We start from the raw sequence: 20,761 nt of genomic DNA on the forward strand, positions 1-20,761 counted from the left end.
TCTGGGGTCCGCGACAGCGCTACGTCCACTGCGCGACAACAAACAGGCACCAAAGATTTCAAGTGCAACAAAGCAAAAAGCAAGTGATTATAAGGATAACATTTTAAAATTAGCTGACTATGCTTTCGGCTTCCGCCTCAAGAGCTCAAATCTGTCTTAATGCGCGGCGCTTATGATCAGCGTTATTTGTAGGGCGGCGTCGGGGGGCGTCGCCTCAGAAAGGGGCGTGGCCTCCGTCCTCGCCGAGATGGCGGTAGGAAGAAGTTGCAGGTTCTGGGGTCCGCGACAGCGCTACGTCCACTGCGCGACAACAAACAGGCACCAAAGATTTCAAATGCAACAAAGCAAAAAGTAAGTGATTACAAGGATGACATTTTAAATTTAGCTGACTACGCTCTCGGCTTCTGCCTCAAGAGCCCAAATCTGTCTTAACATGAAAAAAAAGTGTTGCTGCTGCCATTAAGGACATCAGTCCTCAGTCCTTGTGTCCTGAAAATTTAAAAATATTAAGATAGTAGGGGTCAGGGTAGGGGTACCATGAGCCCATAGTCCCTATAGGTGGGTCCCCGGGCCCCTCACAATTTATTTTTGGGTGTCCTCGCGATCCGTGGAACTCCCACAGGATCCAGAGCCACGTGTGATCCTGTGAGATTCCAGCAGGAGTCCTATGAAAGCCTCCCCAGGGGGCAAAAAACCTCATCGTCCCTATGGACAAATTGATCAGATCACCTGAGCACTGCCCCCTGGTGGGAGGAGCTTATACTAGGCTCCATTTCATCACAATCTCTCCCCGTGTATGACAACATTTCCTAGTTGTTTCTGCAATAGCCAGATTTTACCATAAGTCATTTGCATGCTCTTCGTTGAGCCTGAAGGGGGCGCCACAGTGAGGTGTGCCATTGGCTTTCTGTTCCTCTCTGTTTTCAACTGAGCACATCTATGTGAAGCGCTGACAGTTGTATCTTTCTGAAACTCCAAGGCCCTCACATTGTGTGGCTGTTTATTTTTCAGTATTCAGGCCCTCTCTGGGCAAACATTTCCAGTATCTGCAGTCCAGGCAAAGCTCTGACGGGCTGCAGGCAAAAACTTTAGTAAGAACTAATATTGTCAAAGCCAACTTGATTCTTCATCGGCGGGTGAGTTCGTATGTGTGGCTCTGCCAGTGGATGAATGGAATAATATATCAATGATGGAAAGAACGAGCCAGTGGGTGGATGAAAAAGTGACCAATTGCATGAATAAATATAGTTTAGTCAGCTGCTGATTGGTTGAATGGGCGCGTTATTCAATCACACCCCTTTGGAACGCCATTTCAGCATTCCACTATAATTGTGTTAAAAAGAAAGTAGGAAAACAGAACACAGTTAGTTACTTAAGGGTGGGATAGGGTTACTTTAAATTGTCGCTGATAGGCTGTAATGCCTCAGCACCACTAATGAGGGAACTGTATTAAAAAATATATGAATGGAGAGAGGCGGTCACTCTGGCGATACTTTGCCTGTCCTTGGAGCTCACTCCTGAGTCTGCCAAGTTGGGTCTTCATAGATTTTCTCTACCAGTAGACATGGTTCCACTGACACAGCGAGGCATCTAGCGGAAGGTGTTTCCCTGAAGGAGTCACAAGGAGGAAAAAGGCATCACGGGGAAAAAACGTCTCGAAGTTCATAGAGCGCTTACAGCATTCTAAATTGTATAGGTGTGCTATACTCATGATTTAAACGCACTCACATGTATTCTTATTGTTTGCAGTGTTTTTGGTTTATTAAGATGTATTTATTTACATTATTGGAGCACTGAAATGTAGTGTGCACATTTAAGTAGGACTTTTTATGTATTAGAGACATTCATGCTTCCTGTATGTGCAGGATGAAATTATATTCATGCAATACAACTGTGTAGTTTAAACTGCCTGAATGCTAGGCCCAAACGGCAGATTGTTTTTAGTTTCGAGCCCCTCGGTTGCTCAATAGATAATTAAATACATCCTTGTTGTGCTCGAAAATTGTATATTCTCATCCTACTGCAGATGCTGGAATTCGATCTCGTTATTCTTAGATTTAAGGAGATACCCGGAATGTCTCTGAAGAAAGTCTGAAAGGCGAGAAGGGAGGACTCCTTTCGTGCCTGGCCTATCAGCACCTTAAGGCCACCGGAAGAAGAAGAGAGCTTAATTAAAGGCGCTTGAGAAATGTTACCGAAGTGGTTGCAACAGACAATCACACCATATGACATCAGAAAGGGGCCGAACATTATCCTTTTGTATTATGCGCAGGGACAGAAAAACAGACTTCTGCTAATTTTCAGAGGAGAAGGAGCATCCTAGAGCGAGCCACATAGCCTTAAGCTACCTGACCCATTTGACGTGAGTACTTCTTAGCAAGACAACACATGCTGACACCTTTGGGATATCATATAGTGAGATAGGCAGGACCCTCTTCAGAATAGTGTAGGGAAAGATTTTTGATTCTTTAAATGAAAAGAAAACTTGATTCATCTTCTATTCTTTGCTGTGTTTTGATTTTGGAATTCATCACTTTATGCCTCTTATGCCGAATGACTTATATTCGTAAACTCGGCTCTGTGTTAATTTTTATGTACCTATATACTTCGATATTGACATGCGTGTACATCCAATTATTTTTGGCATTATAATAAATCCACACAAATCGGAATTCGGAGTCTGTGGTTCTTTAATGCATGACGAAATTTGAAAATATATTCTTGAATTGAATTGTTTTGCTCCCCTCAACCACTTTTAGCAGGTAAATAAAAGACCATCTGCCCGAACTTAGTAGGGAAGGTAGAACCCAAAACTTAGCGTAATCAATTGATAGCAGAGGATGGTTTACTTCTAAAGGTGAGGGGAGACAGGATAAATTAGAGTAGGATCGGAGTAAGAATAGAGCTTTGGACAGAGTAGAAGCCGGCGCTGATTGATGGAAGTCGGCGGACGTGGATGGTGCGGTGGAAAGAGTGGTAGCGTGAGTATGAACTTGTGTGGTGTGTTAGATTGCGGTGAAGAATTAATTGTGTGATGTCTTGCACAGTTGGGATGCAAGTTGAGTGACTGTGGGTTTATCGGTTTACCGGTCCGGACACGTGCGGATCAGGAAGTTTGTTTGGGGGATTCAGTAGAAGTCCAAGATCCCGGGATGGATTTGTATATGTAATTGTCTGATCGAAATTGTGGGTGTCGTGAAGCGCTATCGATGATTCAATTGTGATAGGGAACTTTGTGTGAATGCAGTAGTACGTCGTGGTGGAAAACCTCAGGTATAGCGATTGGGTGATCAACATATGTCGGGGGTCACAGCGGATGAATGTTCTTGTAAGAGTGTTCTATTGATCTTTTAGCGGACAGACAATTACTTGTTTTATGTAACTGTAAGTTATTGTGACTGTGTTAGGAGCAGTTACTTGGTTTAATAGCTTTTGGAGATACAGTTACTTGTAATGCGAATGTGTGAGCGAGTGTACAAGGTGAAATTGTAAAAGCGGGTGAGCCGCTGCAAGGAGTGAGCAGTGACATCAGTGCGCACCGTGATGGGATAGGTCGGTTGGTGTAACGCCGCGCTGGGATTGGTGGAAGTTCGTCCGAAGCTGAATATTGAGATTTGGGTTGTAATTCATTGATTTTCATGATGAGGTGTTTTAAGGTGTTGCGGGATTTCTATAGAGGTGACACAGGGGTGGTGAGTCGAGTAGGAGAAGAAGCGCCGCCAGAGGATACCCCGGCACATTATATGGCAACCAATGTAGGACTCCATACCATAGTGTGGCTTCAAAATTGGCATAAAATCACAGAGAAAGAGGGAGAATTGGATCATTTCGCATGGAGGTGCTGTACCAGCTGAGGGAGTGATGTCTTCTCTGAAACCTCCACCCAGACCAACACAATTTGAGGCATTAGATGCCTGGACGAGAGCAGCAATAGCAAAAAGAAGAGAAGCTTCGCAGGGAAGAATGAAGAAAGCAATGAAGGCATATCAGGATGTCAGGTGGGATGCGCAGTTGAAGAGGTGGAGAAAAGACACCATAGAGGGAGAACGATTGAATCCATTCAGGTTGCTAAAAGGAGGGTCCGGAGGGAAGAGTAAGACAGAGGAGGACAGTGATACCGATGATAGCTTTCCCGAAAGACTGCTAGCAGAGCGTCCTCCACCTTATGATTCCAGGTCGGAAATGGAAAACATACAGCATATTGGGGAAGTCCTAGGAAGTTCTGAAGAGCAGACAACAGGAGTAAAGGGGAGAATGGCAGTTGGAATAAGAATTCCAGGATGATCTGGAGGGCCAGGATACGCAGACCAAGAGCAAGACAGAAGCACATGTACTATGCATCTACCAGATTCTCTTACAGTACCAGTTACTATTGGACCTGTGGTTTTGATCTTTAACCCTAGAGAAAGGGCAGGTGAGGGTCAACAGCAATCAAGAGGAGGTGAAGAGACTATATCTGGAGGGAGCATTACAATGAGTGAAACAGGTATGGTGCAGATGCCAGTGGAAGCTAGCACTCCACTGCCAGCTACTGCTGATCCATCTAGAATGGACAGTGGGTTGGAACGAAGACGAACAGAAGCGTTGGCAAATTCTAGGTCAGACATCAGAATGTTGGTTCCACAAGTGAGGGAGTCAATGATACGAAGAGAGGACCTGGAGCAGAAATGAGAAGCATCTAGAGGACTGTAGGAACCACAGGGTTCAAGTGAGGGTAACCATTGGAGAAGTCGAAGTTGTGAGAGAGAAAGTCGCCCAGTGTTGAGAACGGAAGAGAGTGCAGGACCAAGGAAAGCACAAAGTTGTGACAGGGAATCAGGAAATGAGAGAGGTCAGAGGGTTATACAATTAGCGATAAAGGCACCATTAATAGATGTGGTAAGGTTAAAAGCAGAAATAGATGAGGTGATTGAAGGAAATTTGCCATTGGACAGGATTGAAACATATGACTCAAGCGAGTTGTTATTTGTAGCTAAGGATGTTACTAAAAAAGGAAAGCGAGCTCATGAAGTATTGGTACAGTTGGCACGAAGGTATGAGGTGGACTTGACCAAGACAAAACTGATGCAGGGCAGCTGTAGATTGAATTATACTGATCAAGACTTGGAAGACAAGCAAACAACAGGATTAAAGACACAAATTAGAGATTTGATTATAGCGATGAGACCATGGAGAGAACTAGACAAGTGGGAAGAAAGGTGGGCTAAAAAGAAAAGTGCTAAGAAAGTGATAGGTGATACTCCGCCTCCGGGTGGAGGGACGGGAACAGCGGGAAATTTACCTCTGAGAGAAGCACAGAACGGAGGGTATGTACTTTTGCCAGGGAGCAGGGGTGATTTGGCAGCTTTTACTAATGATTTTCCTCGGCTAAGGGAAAAACGTGCTGATTGGTATAAACAAATTGATTGGTTTGTCAAGATATCAAAAGTGTTATGGATCGATTTGAATACCCTGTTTGATATTGTGGTTCTAGGTGATTTATGGACAGCATGTAGGGTTGCTGTTGACTGGCCCGTTACCGTACCATCTAGAGATGCGGTGAATCATGGTCCTTCACGGGAGGTAATGAAGAAATATGAGCAAGAGATTACCTCGTTGCAATCTAAAGTAGCTCCTCAGACTGTTGATTGGCTTAAAATTGATCGCACTACTCAAGATCCTAAAGAATCCGTACATCATTATTATGAGAGACTTAAACAACATAGGGGTATATTCACAAGAACGTGTGATAACTATTGCAAGAGTAGCATAATGCAACTTTCAACATCACAGCCTATCGCGGGAAAATAACCCCGTATTAACGTGGAATTCACAACGTGGCGGTAGCATGCAATAGACACCAGATAACGCGTCAAATGTCCGCATGAAAATCAATGCCACACCGCAAAAATGCGATACGCGAACGACGAAAAACATGCGATGAGGCCAATCGCGGTACAAAAAGTAGCGAAAACCAGCCACAGGCCTGCAAGTCCCACGTGTCTGGCGGGACAATGCACCATAATAACCACAGATAAAACACACCAGAAACAAGTCAAAGAACATCGCAAGATGGATGCACCCTGCGGAGAGGCCAACTCGAACCCCACAACCCCCACAGACTACCAGGGAAGGCCAAGGAGAAGAGGGAGGGGAAGACAGGGTGCAGTCCACAGGAAAACAAGACCAGCGTCACTGAGGTGACAGAACACTACCAGCAACTCACCCACTAGCAGACCACCTGGAATGCAGTCGGAGTGCCGAGGAGGCCAATTGAGGAGGCCAATCGGCGCCAGCATGACGTGACAACCTAAACCAGGCACAAACCCGCTGACAACAGGAAGGCAGCAACGGCAACAGGAGGTGGCAGTCCAGCGCCAGAGGAGGAGCTGGAGGAAACCCAGGCCACAGTCATCAGTGTGGAGACGGTGCAAGGAGTAGGAAGTACGGACACAGCTCCAGAGGTCCTGACACAACATCAACAGGGAGTGCAACGAACAGGGACTGGGGGGACGGGGAAGATGGGCACAATGGCACACATGCACAACGAGGTGTAGCACACTGCACCCCCACAAGTACCCAGGATCATGTCCCAGATCCCCTTGGCACACTGCAGCACACACACATAGCAAGAACAGCACACACATTGACGACAACGTGGTACAATGCGCATAGCCAACACTGCGGAACAGAGGACAAAACTGGCTCCGCACATGCACAGAAACATGCCTACTACATCTGACAGCCGGAAACTGTGAAATGGAAATGTACGCGTATCACCTCACATCCGTCAAGTAATCCAAATGTACATTGTCACCCAGAAGAATCCAGCACCTTCCAAACAGTCACAATGTATATTGCCATACAGTCTGCATGCAAACTAACACAATGCGCCAACATACATGTCAACACAATGTCAACATGCATCTCCCCTTCACATTGCAGAGGGACACACAACACCTCTAGCAGAGCAGACCACTCATCCGTGATGCCGGAGAGGATCACCACACCGTCGACACCGACGCCCTATAACAGCCCATAGATATCCCACACAACCCCCCACCAGGAACCGCCCAGCCAAGCTACTCAGAGGAGAACACCGAGCCTGCAACAGACCACACAGCAGGAAGCATCCACAAGCACAGCTGGCTCACGACACTTCACCTACCCACACATGGCACCCCAATGCCATGTGTCAGCACGCCAAAAGGAGGTGGCCCAACAGGTGTGGGTGGGGGCTGAACCCATGGAATGTGAACTAGAACACATACGTAAGTGTCTATCACCCTTCAGGGACCTCCCACACACATCTAAGGAGACCCACACTGCCATAGAGACACATTCAGACGCACAGTCACAGTACAGAACCACGGCCAGGGGCACTCAAATTGCAGTCCCACACCCATGTCGGCCCTGCGTACGACGGCCCTGGCCACTCCCCTTTCAAATTGAGTGGGTGACCACAAAGCTAAATGTCCAAGCTCCAACCCGCTGCCTGCTGTGACATATCTGCATCTGATGTACACAGCACAATGTAATGTCGTAGGGCCAAGGGCATTCATGCATACAACAACCATAGAGACACACGCATATATCATGTTGAACTGGCTACGGGCACAGGCGCCCGGCCCCTTTATTGGCCAGGCCACATGCACAGTGATGCCTGTGCGTGGGGTGAGTGTAAGCCATTCCGCACGAAATGTCTGGCAACCACTTGAACATTGGAAACCAGTGCAACGGAAACAGAAAACACATGCATAACAGAGCCAACTGCTGAGCAACATGGAGGGAGCCGGAGAAAGTCCAGAGGACAGCTAACATGCAAACAGAAGTGTCCATGAGTTGCAGTGCACTGGGGATAGGACACTAGAGATGAGCACGCTCATGTGAAGAAAAAGTCTCGGATTGTGTCCCTTAGATATATTCCTGATGCAGTGGGGTGTGTCAGACCTGCAGCATCTTCCCCATCTACGTCTCAGGGCTCCCACACTCTTTGAGGTGACATAGTGCGCAACCACTCCACAGCACAAAACTGAATCAGCAACGGACAATGGCCTGTGGTTCACTGAGTCACTGGCACTTGGAGTGCTGAGCAGGGTATCAGGCCGATGATGGCATCCACGACCGGTCTGAGCAAGTCCGTAAGTCTATCAGGACCACCATGTCGACTGTGGCAGATGGCGGTTGGAGGTGGTCCTTGCGTTGGTGGCGTGTACCTCCTGCGGTGATGCCACATCCGGGTCAGCCAGGACTCGATTTGGTGTGTGAGCCCTGGTGGGACGCAGTTGGTCCCACAGGCTGCGTACAGCACAGGGCCCCAGAGAAAGGACGTTGATGACCCCAAGCCCAACGCTTCAGGGGCCATCCAATATCTCAGAAGAAGGGGTCCCGAACCTGACCAGCACAGAGTTAGTGGCCCCAGATGCACTGCGGCCGGCACAGGCACCCTGCCACGGGACGGTGACTTGCGGTGGAGTCAGATGGGCCATGAGACAAGAGCGGGTCCTCATCAATGTCCGAGGTGTATGTTGTGGACTGTTGTGGGGACAGTGGAAGGTTTGAATTTATGCAGAAGGTTTGAATTTATTCAGCAGCAGCAAATTGTGGGGTGGCAAGTGCAAGAGCAAGCCTCGTTTTCACCACCAGTTCAGTATCAGCTGCATGAGGATGAAAACAACCCCCTAGTCCATAGACTCAGATGCCACCAATGTCCGACCAGTGAGTGTCCATGAATGTCAGGGAACAGATTTAGTGGCACCGGGGCTGAGAGGGGATGCAGTCTGCGATGATGCCGGTACACTGATATGAACTCCACCATCGCCAAATCAAGACTCTGTGACCTACTGGACCGCAGTGTAGGCCAGAGGCAGCGGTCAGCAGTGGCCCAATGGCACGTGTCATTGGCTCGCAATGCATAGAGATAGTGACATCCGGGCAGTTGTCGGTAGAGTTCGATCACCTCCATGACGATGATCCTTTTTTTCCGCTAAGATGCAACGCATCCTCCTCTTAAGCCTCTCCTTGCGTGCAATGATATGTAATCTGCCTTTGCATAATCGATGTTCAGTTCCAAATCTGTGACCTACTCGAAGGCAGCCTAGGCCGAGAGCAGTGTAGGCCGGAGGCAGCGGTCAGCACGAGCCATTCACCGAGTGTCGCCGACATAGGTTGGTGGCCCCTCCGGCCTGCGTAGTTCAGGTTCAGAGGCACCACGTGTTCGGTCACCTCCGTGACTGTGACTCGGCTTCCATCCAGACTGAGCCGCATCGTCCTCTTACTCCTCTCCGTGCAACCACTGGTGTAGACTCTGCCATTTGTGATTTGAGACTAGGTGCTGGATGTGAGACCTACTGGTCCACAGGGTAGTCCTGGTCCCTCATCCACGTATCATACAACCAATATATAAATGTGGCCCCCAGGATAATCCGGCTAATTATCGCTTAATTACACTTACAGATGTAGATGCAAACATTTTTGCTAGTTGTCTGTTGGATGATTTAGAGGTATGGGCTTTAAAGGAGAAGTTGATTCCCAACTCTCAAACTGGTTTTAGAAAGGGTGAATCAACTCATACAAATTTGATTTTATTAACATTATTAGGTGAAAAAGCTAAAATGAGGAAGCAAACACTGTATGTGTGCTTCATTGACTTAAAAGCTGCGTTTGATTCTGTCCCGCGAAACATTTTTTGGTCAAAGTTAAGGAACTGGGGAATATCGGAAACTTTATTAAAAATGATTATACTACTTTATTCCGACACCTGGGTTCAGATTAAGATTGGCGATGGTAAACATACGACTTGTCGTTTGACTACTAACGTAGGACTAAAACAAGGTTGTGTTTTGGCTCCTTGCCTTTTTAATCTTTTTATGACCGATCTCCCAGCCCATTTTAATACTATTAATTCGCATTCACCCTCGATATACGGTAATGAAATCAAATATTTGCAATATGCTGATGATACCATCTTAATGAGCCAAACCGCTATAGGCCTAAAAAGGTTAATTGATTCCTTTAACTCCTATGTCATACAAAATGGACTAACTATTAATATAAAAAAGTCAAAAATAATGACGATGGGAAAGGGTAAATCGAGAATAAAAGAATGGAATATTAACGGCCTGGTGATTGAAAATGTTAAAACATATAAATACTTGGGTATTATTTTTGATGACGGACTGATATTTAGGCAGCATTTTAATAAACTTGAAGCTAGGGGTTTATCCCTCGCTTTTGCTTTTAGAAAATTGAGAGACAAATTGGTATGTCATAATTATGAACATTTAATGAGGGTGATGAGAGCAAAATTGATTCCATCCTTAGACTATTGCTCCATCATCTTTAGGGGCAAAGACGCAAAATTGCTTGATGATATAGAAATTAGGACATACAAATCTGTTTTTAAGATACCTAAATTTATTAGTCGTGCACGCCAATCTGTATTTTTAAAGTCTTTATTATCATTAGTCCGATCAGAGGAAGGATCTTTAGCGAAGTTGTGTTGGCTCGAAATTTCAGAAGGTGAATACTCGAGAAGTTGGCAGTCATATTTAAATGAATGTTTAAGCAATTATAAATGTTTAAAATTAGAAGATGAAATGAGGAGTAAAACTGTATTTAAGAAAGAAATTAATCAAATGGCTGCATTGCTTAGCACTATAGTGGACAAGGATACCTAAGAAAAAAAACTCATTTTTGGACAATAGCTAACTCTTTTGGTAGGTTGTCCCCCCAACTTTATTTGTCATACCATTTGAGACCTTTGATTAAGAACACATTTATTCATTTAAGGTTGGGAAGATATCCAACAAAAGATGGAATACCAAAATGGGAAAGTAAATGGTCATCTAATGTCTGCAGGCTCTGTGGGTTAAGTGAAGAAACCTTAATGCATATTGTAACAATATGCCCAGGGCTAACAGATGCTCGAAAGTCTATCCTTAAACCGATTTTTAACGAATCGGGAATTAGAACATGTAGGAATGCAATTATTGCCTGTTTAAGTGGTGATGATATTAAATCTGTTCATCTTTTTATTAACCCCTTCGATGCTCATGACGGAACGGTTCCGTCATGAGCATCGGTTGAGCTGTGCTCATGACGGAACCGTTCCGTCATGGCCCCGCCCGTGCTAGAACCCTTCAGCACCGCGGGGGAATCCGCGCAGCGCTGAAGGGGTTAAGTTCATCACTATTGTGGAAAAGAAATTACAAAAAATAGCTGCTTGAAGAATAATATTACACGACTATAGAGTACCAGCAACTTAATATAATTTAGGAGTTTGTAGACAATTATTAGAGATAACATTCTTTTCTTAGTTGGTATGATCTCTTAATGTCTAATTATTGAAATTATGAAATGTGTTACTATTAGAAGTTATTGTAGCTCACAGGTCATATTATATTAACTGTGCTGCTGTTAAAATATCTGACGTTAAAACATGGTACTTTAATTAGATGTAGTTAAAACAATATTTGTTGCTAACATAAAGCTGCTTAGTAAGCATAATGCACTTTATAGTAGTTTATGAATGGATAATAGAAAAAGAATCTCAACTGTAATATCTGCTGCTAATATATGTCACTTTAGAAAGATGTTGCTAAAATATTTTTTCCGGCCAATAAAAGGTATTTTTGTAAGCATAATGCTGTTTTTATCATCAAACATGAAATGATAATAGTGAAATAATTGCAAATTACAATATCCGCTGCTAATATATGTTGTTTTATTTTGTTGCATTCTAAATGGTATTTATTGGAAGTATAATGCACTTTATTGATTATAATGCTTTTTAATTACTGTTTTATGTTAAGGTTTTAATGTTAGGTTGAAAAATTGTTAATTTTAATTATTAATTTACAAGTAGTGGTTCTTTTCAAGGTGTTTTTATTTTTTTATTTTTCTGTGTGTGTGCACATGTTTGTAATGATTTAAATTAATCAACAAATAAATTACCACTACATCCACGTGTCACCTGCTGGCGTTGAACAGGGTTTGTGGCACCACGTGTCACCTGCTGGCGTTGAACAGGGTTTGTGGCACCACGTGTCGCCTGCTGGCATTGAACAGGGTTTGTGGCACCACGTGTCGCCTGCTGGCATTGAACAGGGTTTGTGGCACCACGTGTCGCAAGATGCCAATATAGAATATTGTCTCACTGATTAGGGGGGTCTGGTGCTGTGGCCGCTGGCCCGGTCTTGGAGCTTGCGCCGGCACGTGGTGGGCCCTCCTTGAAACATGCCAGTGTCGGCAGGTGATCAGTGTGGCCTGGATGCGCAGGGCCGGCCCTGACGGGATCGTGGTCCAGCGGGCTGGGGTACGGCAGGCGCACAGGTTCGTAGGCAACTCCACTCATGAGGATGACATCGGACTTGTGGCGTGGTGGGAGGCGCCGCCTTGGCATAGACTTTGGGCTTTCCCGAAGAGGACCATGCCCAGGGCTATGTGCTTTTTATTCACACCCCTACGCCGGCCTGGTGCATGCCGGGCCATCCCACTCTGCTCCCACTTGGGGGGGATGTAACAGGCAACATTTCCACGAAGACCTCCACTGGCTGGGGTGACATGTTTGCATAAACTGTCCACTACACTCCATACACCTGAGATGTATGTCACCATGGATATGGGTGTGTTCTGCATACTGCGGTCTGTCTTGCACATCTCCGCCACTCTTGGCATTGTGTACTTTCCCAATCATGCTTCAACTGCATCCTTCACACATGCCTGGTTGCCACCTCTCCCCACATTCGGCTATTGTGTGGCTGAGGTGCCATGCAGTTGATGGCTCATGTTCATGGCTTGCCCAGGTTACCATTGTGGGTTGTTCTGTCGTGTCTGGTGGGTGGGCATGTTGTTGTGCATGTTGTTTGTGATTTTGTGATGTGTGCATTGCCAGAGTTGTGGATTGCATGGTTGTGGAGTTGAGGTGAGTGGGGTGTTCATTTAGAACTTGCCAAGGGGCTGTGCATTTCCCTTTGTGCCATCCTGGGAACGCTGGTTGATGATGGACTGTCGGAGGATGAAGGAATCATGCACACTGGTTGTGTATTTGTAGAGGACATTGGTGGAGGTCCCACGGTGTTCTGATGTTGCCTTCACATTGATGTGTGACATGTGCTTCCTGTTGCAGTGATTGTGTGCTCTGTCACCATGGGGCACAGGTAGGACATGTGTGCTGTGGAGTGCCCCCAACACGTGCGTGCATCTGGCTATGGCGCATGGTCCTTTCTTGGTCTCCAGCAGATCCTGTGCATTGTGTTGGACGTATGGGGACTGGGGTACCAGGGTGATGTCCAGGACATGTGTGGGGGACGTGGATGTGGCTGGCTGTGAGACTGCTCCAACTCTGGCGGGTGTTGGTTGGGGAGTGCCAACAGGTGCAGCACAGCCAGCAGCTTGGTGTGGGGTGGGATGTTGGTTGCCCGCTGTGTTGGTGCCATAGGCCTGTTAGGCGCTGATGGTCAGGATGTGTAGGATGGTTGTTCCTATTGGCCTGTAGTGGACAGTGACATTGTCAGATGTTGGGTCTGTGAGGCAGGTGCGTTTCTGGGGGGGTGGGGGGGGCGCAGTCTTTGTGCTGCCTCTGTGGTGGTCCAGGAGTGGGGGATGTTCCAGGTGGGGGTTGGGGTCCTGGTGTGGTGTAGGTGGGTGTTGTGGCCCTCTTGGATGTCCAGGCTGCATGATGAGTAGCTCCAGTGCATCTGTTGCCCTTCCGATGTCGCCCTGGGCTGGGCTTCCTTTTGTGGTGCAGACTGTGTTCTGACTTTACACCAGGTCAGAGCAGGTGTAAATTTCCTACTGCTAACGCACCTTATCGCGTTTTTTGCGTTCTAATCGCCGATCTGGCTAGTCTATCTGAATGTTGAGGTGTGGTGGCTTTTTGCACAGGCACGCCTACTCTGCATCTCATTAGCGATAGTTTCGGGGGTCCTCTGTGGCGATGTTTTTTGCGGCTGCAATCGCAGGTAAAAAGGTGCTGTGGGCTATTAACACCAGCTTGTGAATGGGGAGGTTAATTTATCATGACTTTGGCTGCGACAAAGTGCCGTTAATTCAGCAATAGCTTCTTGTGAATATGCCCCATAGTGGATTGGATACAGTTGAGCCAAAAGATATGGGACAGTTTGTTTCGAAGTTTGTGTTAGGATTGAGATATTATATAAGATAAATGATACAGCATCACTTGATTTGTTGGCAGAATAAATCTGTGGATGAAATTTACCATTATGCAAAATATTGCAGTGAACAAGTAGAGGCAGCACAAATGTAGACAAAGGAAAAGCTAATGTTGGTTCACTTGAGGAATGCGGAGAGGCCTGATTGTACTCAAGGGGTTGGTGGAGCGATGGGTCGAGGAAGAGGTAGTGGTAGTGGTAGAGGAATTAATCAGCAGACGGTACCTCAACCTGGACAAGGAAGAGGAAGGGGTATGGATGCTGGTACAGGAGGTGATTGGGTAGCAAGTCAGAAAAAAGGTCACCGCCTGCCATTATTGTCCCAAAATCGGGCATTGGAAGCGCGAGTGTCGATTTAATCCAGCAATTCAAATGCAATATGAGTGAGAGGGACAGATGACAGAAGGTTTGAATACTGTAACAAGACCAAGGTCCATGTATGGGGTAGGTTGTGAGTAACAAATGCAGATTCCTTAACCTCCAAAAATACCCACAAGTAATAAAGTGTACCATCAGATGCCTTATTTAGAAATACAAGACAGATTAGACCAAACTCAAGATCCTCATGAGTGTCAGAGGGGGATGCAGGGAGAGTGCACTTTGGGTGCCGCCTTGGAAGTAGATCAAAGTGGACCTTTTGTAGATGCAGAGGTGAATGGACACCCTGTTACCTTTCTATAAGATACCGAAGCTGCACGCTCCACAGTAAGGACAGAGGTAGTACCAAATGTCTCCCTTTCAGGACAATCGATTCAAGTGGTCGAGGTTACCAATTTGAGAATAACTAATCCATTGACAAACGAGTTGCCAGTGAGAATAGGACCATTACAAGACAAACTTCAATTTGTGGTATGCGACTCAAGCCCAGTCTGTCTATCGGGACGAGATCTTTTGTGTAAATTAAATTGTACTATATCATGCACTCCGAAGGGTGTGGAGTAGCAGATATGATGATGATGCTGATTTTAAGATGGCAAAATGAGCTTATGTGCAGAGCTATTTGTGGTTCCTACATTAGAGGACCTCCCACATGACTAAAGAGATTCAGTATCTCCAAAAGTGTGCGATTTCACTGGTGAGGATATAGGATTTATTTGAGGAGTTGAACTTGTTAAGACACAGGTCAAACCGAATGTCGATTTCCCACGTATTCCGCAGTATAAATTGACTCCAGAAACTGGCTGGAATAAGACCTGTAATTGAGTCCATGATCGCACAAGTCATTCTGAAGGAGATAAGAGGAAGTCCCTGTAATTCACCTATAATGGGACTGCAGAAGCCTAGTGGCAAGTACCGAATAGTGCAGGATTTGCGCAGGGTTAATGAAATAGTGATTCCGTGTTGTCCTGTGGTACCGATTCCAGCTGCGATATTATTTCAGATACCATGTGAAGCAGAATGGTTTACAGTCATAGATCTCTGTCAGGCATTTTTCTCCATACCATTGCACGAGGATAGCCAGTATATTTTTGCATTTAGGATGGATGACTGTGTGTTAACATGATGTCGAATCCCTCAAGGGTATACAGAAAGTCCCTCTATTTTTAGCCAGTGTTTGAAAAAGAATCTTGGAGGACTGGTGATGCCTCAGAGTTCAGTCCTGGTTCAGTATATTGACGACCTTCTGGTCTCTTCAGAGACTGAGGATGCTTGCAGGATCGATACTGTGGCTTTGTTGAATCATTTGGCAGAGAATGGACACAAAGTGTCCCCAAATAAGCTTCAGTATTGCCAGACAGAAGTCCAGTATCTGGGTCATCGGATTGAGAAGGGAAAACGAAGAGTGTCACCAGATCACATATAGACAATTCTGCAAATGGGAACTCAGAAAACACAGAAAGAAGTCTGCATGTTTTTGGGAATGGTCGGCTATTGTCGACAGTGGATCCCAAACTTTTCCTTGCAAGCAAAGCCATTGTTGAGACTGACTCGAAAGGACATTAGTGATCCGGTACCATGGGATAACGATTGCTTGAGAGCCTTCCACGAGCTGAGAGAAAGCCTCTGTTGCACTCCAGCTCTGGGAAAGCCGGACTATAATAAAGCGTTTTCGCTCTTCTGCTGTGAGAAGGAGGGATGTGCATTAGCGGTCTTTGTACAGACACATGGAGGTGCCCGTAGACCAGTGGCCTATTTCTCGGCTACATTAGATACAGTAGCTTCTGCGTTGCCCGGATGTCTTAAATATGTTGCTGCAACAGGTGTCAGCATTGAGAGATGTGATAGCATAGTAATGGGTCATCCACTTATTGTTTATGTTCCACATTCAGTAGAATTCTTAATGACAAGAACCAAGACACAGCATCTGACTAATAACAGACTTACAAAGTATGAGCAGGTTATATTGGCCTCTGAAAATGTTACCTTGAAACGCTGTACTACCCTGAACCCTGCCACATTGTTGCCTCTTCCACAAGAAGAAGGAGAGGATTGCGCAGAGCATGACTGCCTCGATGTTACTGAGCTGTCTACCAAACCCAGACCTGACATTGTTGATGAACCTTTACCTGAATCTAATTTGATCTTGTTTGTTGATGGTTCATGCTTAAGAGACAATGAAGGGTGTTTGAGAGCAGCGTTTGCTGTATGCACCATGTTGGGGGTGGTGGAAGCTGCCTGTTTGAAAGGAGTATACTCTGCTCAAGTAGCTGAAATTATTGCTCTGATACGTGCCTGTACCATCTCAAATGGTGTCTGAGTGACTATACGGACAGCCAATATGGCTTTGGAGTGGTTCATGACTTCAGCCAGTTATGGTCACAAAGGGGATTTTTTACATCCCCTGGATCACCTATCCGCAATGGAGAGTTTGTACATCAGTTGCTAGAAGAATTGCAGAAATCAAAAGAAATTGCAGCTGTTAAATGTGCAGCTCATGGGAAAGGAGAAGACTTCGTCACCAAAGGCAATAACTATGCTGATGAAGTAGCTCGTTTTTGTGCTAAACATGCTTGTGTTTTCAATGGAGAATATGTAGGAGAGAGCACAGAAGAGGCCAAGCTCAGCATGATGTTAGCTATAGCCGATACATGGGATGAGGTAAAGCGACTGCAGGATGAGGTCTCAGAGGAGGAAGCTGCATCTTGGGTTAGAGCAGACCGAGAAAAGAGAGAAGATGGCATTTGGGTGTCGACAGATGACAGAGCAGTACTACCCAATTATTTGCTGAGCCCAATGGCAAGGCAAATTCACAGAGCAGTTCATCTTAGGAGAGATGGGATGGTGTGAGTGTTTCGACAAACCTGGTTTAACCCACGATTTTGTGTACATGCAGAAGCAGTGTGTCAGAGATGTGTTACGTGTCAACAAATGAATGTTGGAAAGAGGACTGTGGTTGCGATGAGTCACATTGGAAGATCAGGAGGTCCATTCAATAGGATACAATTGGACTTTATTGAGATGCCAAGGTGCAACAGGTTGAGATATGTTTTGGTGGTGGTGTGTATCTTTTCGCGTTGGGTTGAGGTATATCCAATCAGACGATGTGACAGTCTCACAGTGGCAAAACTGCTTTTAAGAGAACTGATACCACGGTTTGGATTTCCGACCTTGGTGGAGACAGATACAGGAACCCACTTCCATAACGAAATCATGAAATTGTTGTGTACAGCTTTGAAAATCGATCAGAGATTGCACTATAGCTACAGGCCTGAGGCTTCTGGTCTTGAGGAGCAGATCAATGGCACAATCAACATGAGAGTGTCAAAGGTGTGTTCGTCAACTTCATTGAAATGGCCAGACGCGCTGCCATTAGTGTTAATGAGTCTGCATAGTACTCCTGATAGGAGGACAGGGCTCTCTCCCCACAAAATATTGATGGCAAAGGCTATGCGATTGACCACAGTGCCAGCTACTGCCTTGATAAACATCACAGATGATTTAGTTATGGATTATTGTAGAGGACTGGCTGATGCGGTTAATTCTGTGTCCCACCAGGTCGAGGCTGCGACTGCATCCACTTTGAGAGACCTGCTGCATCATCTAAACCCTGGTGACTGGGTGCTTGAAATGAAATGAAATGAAACTTTATTCGGTTATTTACAACCATAAAAGTATACACTTAGCAGCATAACATTCCATAGACTGGGTGCTTGTCCGAAAGCACATGAGGAAGAGCTGTGTTGATGCTCGCTGGTGAGGACCCTACCAAGTAATTCTGGTCACAAGTACTGCTGTTAAGTGTGGAGGATTTCCAAGCTGGATCCACACTTCGCATACTCGTCGAGTTGTAGAGCCTGTGGAAAAAACAATTTTCCTTGTTTCGAGAAGTTCAACTGTGAATGAAACAGAAACAGAAGGTACAAGACAGGTCGTGAGAACTGTTGATCAAACTGAACAATCAACTGAGCAAGAGAGAAGAGATCAAGCTGCTCCAGAGTTAAGTTCAGAGTCTGAGATAGACGACATTGCAGAAGTGAACTTTGAACCAGCTCAGAGTGAACAGCCTGGTGAAGAAGGTTCAGATCAAGAGGAAGAGAGGAGAACAGGTGCTAAAGCAGAAAGGTGGCCAACAAAGAAAGAAAGGCTAAATCTAAGGCTCGCATCTGAGAAAAATCTCGCTCCAATTCCTGAAATGTCTGAATCAGATCAAAGCGAAACCAAAGAAAGACCGGATGGTTTGAGACAATTCAGAAGAGAGAGGGTACCATCGGAAAAGTACGCATCTCCTGAGTGGATGTACCTGGCTGCAGATGGAGGAACAGGGAGATCCGGGAGGTTGGGGACCGGTACAGTGAGTTACGGAGGGATCACCTTGACGATTGATATTCAGTTACTGGCCCCTGGAGTTGAAGCCTTTGGAACCCTAACTCTGACAGTCCCTGATGCACCGAGGCTGAGTGGTTTACGCTTTTTGATCCTTAATCAGGTTGCTTTTCCTGCCTTTGTCTGACAGCCCACTGCACAAGAGCTGGGAGAGATTCGTGCAGCGATCCTGCAGCTTGTTCTTACCATACTTGGATCTAATATCATTAATGACGAAGCTTGAACTGTGAAAAGAAAACTTATTGCCTTAGAAAGAAGACAACCTAGGCCCAAGTGGAAGAAGATTTAAATTTAGGGACTTTCAATAGAGTAAGAATTAAGAGCTGCGGCTGACTACATCTCTACAATAGGTTTAGTATTGTTGGATTGGAACTTGTAATCATCAAAGGGAAAAGGACAATAAAAAGACATTGTAATTAACAAACTCAAGCAAAGAAAAGAAGAATAGAGACTTTGTTGATTTCACTTGCGCTTTAAAGACCAAACAGTGATTCAAAATGGAATCTGGAAATTCAGGACAAAAGCAGAAGTGCATAATTGGTACCCTTATTGTTGTGGTGCTTATTGCCATAACTGTGGTGATTGTTATGTCTTAGATTGGGTCTCATGATGCTGAAAAGAATGGGGAACGAGTGACCCTTACCCCACCCACCTCAGATTTAGAAGAGGGTGCATCTGTAAAAGAAAGAGATGTGATCAGGGAAACTAGTCAGATGTTACATGTAGATTTGTCTAAAGGTGATTTCACGTTGAATGCATATGCTCGTTTATTGTATGAATATGTCGACACAATGGAAGCAAAAGATTGCTATGTGTGCATGCAACTACCAGCATCGGTAAAAGAAGGCATTCGATATCATCATTTAACTTTAACGTATGGCATCACATGTAGTGTGTTGTTGAGCATGTTTTATAGGAAGGCACACTTTGGGTTATTATTTCTCAAACAATGATGTAGTACTTTCAGAAGTCCCCGTTCTGAGGTTGTCATGCTCCTGTACTCACTATGCGGAAGACGAAGATGCGAAGGTCGATTCCTCCCGTTCCGTCGCCACAAAGGCAAAAAGACTACAATTCCCAGAGGCAGAGCCGTCTCCGAGGGGGCAGGACTCTGCGGCGTCGGAAGCACATAAAAACACTTCCGGGACCTAGGAACGGCGCTTGACAATCCGTTCCGGACCCTGGCTTCAAGCGGACGCTTTCTTTCCCGCAAACGACGGTGTGAGGAAGCGAACATCGGATATCTGTTCCCGTTATCCCGTGAGGACTTCAAAAGAGCGGAGGGATTCCAACTGGGACCTCCGATTTTTCAGTCTCGTTCTGTTCCCGTTATCCCGTGAGGACTTCAAAAGAGCGGAGGGATTCCAACTGGGACCTCCGATTTTCCAGTCTCGTTCTGCTCCCGTTATCCCGTGAGGACTTCAAAAGAGCGGAGGGCTCCCTTCCCCCCCGGAGCCTCCGATTTCCTTCATTTGGCAATCCCTACTGTTCCAGTGGAGACGTGAGTACTATGGGAATCCCGTGTCTTCCTTAGACCTCCCCAGACCCGGATCTTATCCCCGAGTTCAGAGCAAATCCCCGCAGAGTTACTCTGCTCTGCCCTATTGTTTATGTTCCCGAGTTCAGCACCTTCAGCCGGCTTCCTAAACATTGGGGAAGTTGGGGCGAACTATTGCCGGCCCCTGTGACTTCAACAGAGACGACATACAGAGGAGCCACTCGAGACAGTGTCTGGGAAACAGGTGCGCGGAAGGGTTATCCCTTTCAGGTACGTGACTGTCAAGAGGGAAATAGAGAAGAAAGGGTACCTTCCCCCTTCACTAATGGTGAGTCTCCTCTTGTTC

This window comes from Triturus cristatus, chromosome 8, assembly GCF_964204655.1.
Source record: "Triturus cristatus chromosome 8, aTriCri1.1, whole genome shotgun sequence".
NCBI lineage: Eukaryota > Metazoa > Chordata > Amphibia > Caudata > Salamandridae > Triturus > Triturus cristatus.